We start from the raw sequence: 3,567 nt of genomic DNA on the forward strand, positions 1-3,567 counted from the left end.
ACATATGGATATCAAGTTCCACTATGTACGAGAGAAATACAACAACAGAGAAATTGACATTAAATATATCTCGACTGCAGAAAATATAGCTGATATTTTCACGAAACCTCTTCCAAAAGAGAAACAGAAACGTTTTTGTAAATTGCTCAACATAAGGTTCTATTAAATAACTATGTAATTAATAATGTGGATTTAAATGTTAAATTAATATTATTTTTTGTTTGAAGATAATTTGGTATGAGTCGGAGTATGTTAGTTATCGTTGGCATCACTGAAAGAGCAAACCAAATACCATGTATATGTACATAATTTACTTTCTTATGTATTACAACTGTTACGCTATACTATTGTTATTTTTACATACTAAGTACAGTTTTTGTTCACTTCAATAAAACATTTCGTATCGAACAGACGTCTTTGAATTAAATATTCTAACATTTTCCCTTTACGTTGGACCGTAGCTCATCATATTATCGTTCTCTTCTCCCTCGAAACATTTGTAAGACACCATTTTTTCCCGTCCGCTCCTCTTATTTAGGTGGTATCTCGTGGCCTTTTAGGGGCAACCGATTTCTGGCTTGTTACGCTTCGATTAAATACCCTTTGTCTAATATGATCCCTTTGTGCACGTGCTTGGATCTTTGAGATTGTGCTCAGCAATTCTCTTATGACATTATTGATGGAAAGGTGTGGCGGGCATATCATATCCGTTAATTTTTGGATAATTTCTCCCAATTCGAATATATGATCCCATTTGGCTTGCCCCTTCCTTACCGTTGTCGGAATCCTTCCTGTAGCGTCGGTGGTGACGATTTTGTGCGGGCGGGTCTATCCGTAGAAAGCAACTTCACGGGCGACATGGCTAGACGCGAAGCCTTCTTAAAGGGGTATACTTCTGACAAGGCGCGGGTGCTTGCAGTTCTATCTGAGCAATTTACCAGAAGATTTTGTTGCTGCTATTGTTGTTTTCGTTATTTGTTTTTTCCCATATTGTTCCCTGGTTAATCAGTTTTACCAGCGCATCGTGTGCAGGGTGGCTGGCCGAAATAGACAGGAACAGGTATACTCTCGGAGACGATGTCCCTACCCATGTTCCCTGAGGCCTGTCCTTCGCTTTATCAGTTCCGGAATACACGGACAACCGGCGCGCACCCGGAGCGACGTAGTCTACTAGTCATGGGTATGACCATACATGGTGAGAGGACACCTATTTTAGAGAGGCGGTATCAGCTCGCCTCTGTCGCAGGAGTTTCATCGGCTTAGCTGGCTTTTACACCGCATCCTCCACTCCTGCCGCTCCTCGTCAGGGATTGCTTATTCCTTCTTACTACAGGCTGTCCGGCTATCCGCGACTTGCTGACCACCCCGGTAGCTTAGAGCTCAGCTACTAAGCCTGATCCCAACAGGATCAAGACCAACGGGTTGTTACTTATTTCGCAATTATCCCCCCGGTCTACGTGTAATGGGAACATAGTCCTTGTCGATTTATAATATTTTATAATACTAAAATATTTTTCCATCGCTCGCAAAAAATGCGATCGTTCGTTTGTTTTTTTCGACACAGCTCTGATTTTGTACCAACAACCCAATATTGTGACGCTTTGTCGTCGCGTCAGTCCTTCGACACATTGACTCTTTAACCAGAGAACGTATATCATAGAGAAGGTTCATGGTGTGCCGATTGTCAAAATGTTCGTCTTGACGGAAGGTTACTCGCCAACTCAAGAGGATCTCACCACAAACAAATTATAATCTGATTTAACCAGAATTTTACCCCTGCGGAGCGCAAAATAGCAGAATTGAGCATTTTGAATGTTAAATGAGAAAAATAATGCTAAATTCAATGTTAAGAAATGTACGCTTACAGATTCGTATATTTACAATGCGCAAACGACTTTGCATATAATTTTAAGATATTCTGCATATACAGGGCGGAATCGTGCTACAAAAATTAACCGTAATAAGTTTCTTTTTTATCAATCTTTTTTGTATTGTATAGAAAATTTTAATTTTATTTTATACAATTAATTATTCCTCCATGCTCAGCCATGCATATTGGACACCTAATTAGAAAATTAATGCGGGCTGGAGGGTTCAAGTCGGGATTGCCTCAAATATCTATTTAATGGACTGCTTCAGTTCAGTCAGATTTCTGGGTTTGATTTTGTACTCCTCTTGCTTGACATAACCCCATAAGAAAAGACCAAACGGTCGCAAATATTCTTATACATATATATGTAAGTATATGTATAAATATGTGTGCATGTAAACAAATATGAAAGTACCCATTATAATTGTTAATTTGTCTATATGGAACGTATGTATGTAAATATGTACACTCATTGTTTCATGGGAAATCAGAACCATACACACTTTTACAAACATACATCGCATATGGCAAGTGCAAAATCAACCCTTATTCATATACAACGTGGCATGCGTAAATGGAAAAAAAGTCAACAAGTCATGTGCATATATACGGGCAGATGTGTGTATAAAAAATTCGAATATTTACATACGCACATTCTTTGACAAATACAGTCAATCCCGGTTAAGTGCCAAAACCAAAGATGCAGATTTTTTGTGCTTTGTGGTACATAAGCGATTGTGGTACTTAAGGAGTGGTACCAAAAAAATGATTTATATGTATTTAATAAAAAAACAAACCGTTTTCCTTAAAAAATTAAAAAAAAAAAAACTGAGATGCAGCAAGACACAGGCAGATAAGAGGGATTGGAGGATTGATACTTAATCGGGGTTTACTGTACATAAAAATAAGAGGAATATAAAATATTTTAATACTCATATTTGCGGGGTTGTCACTTTTCCCTTCTAGAGGGAATATCAGAAATTTGTTCAATTTATGATTTTTAGCTTTTGCCATCGTCGTGAAAAGACGCTTGTAGGCAAAAGCATGCTCGGGGGGATGTGAGGGTATCTGTTTTTAATTTTAATGAAACATCCCTCAAAACTAAACGATGCTACCATTAATAATTCACTTCACACATCACAAAACAAAATTTCGATTTGTTATTGTACATTGCGAAGAAAATTATATGAATTTTGTTCCATCAATTAGTGTTGAGCATGTGCTTTATATAAAAATGCACACACACGAGCAAGTGCTTTTTTCAAAATATTTTGAGGCATACACATACGCATATGTTTCATATTGAGGTACGCACACAAAAATTTAAATTGTTTTTTTTTTTTAATACACAATTGTATGAGCAATGACTTCAATAAAAGTTTGTTTAAAATGCATGGTGTGGAAATTAGAACTGTGGTATAAAGTACAAACAAAAATCCCAAATGAGAATGTAATAGCAAAATAGTTATATACATTTTATCATTGATTTAATTAAAATAATTTTTGATATATTATATAAAAAACTTATTTGCATAAAAATAAATATCTTTAATAAAGGTCATCACCGTTAAGCGAAAACATATAAAGTTACATAACTAAGCACTAAATTATGATACAAAACAGTAATTTTTTTCAAGGGATCACAAATGCGAGAGACATCTGTGGGCTACAATTTTTTAAACGTGTGCCTGGCTCCG

This window comes from Bactrocera oleae, chromosome 6 (assembly GCF_042242935.1).
Source record: "Bactrocera oleae isolate idBacOlea1 chromosome 6, idBacOlea1, whole genome shotgun sequence".
Lineage (NCBI taxonomy): Eukaryota > Metazoa > Arthropoda > Insecta > Diptera > Tephritidae > Bactrocera > Bactrocera oleae.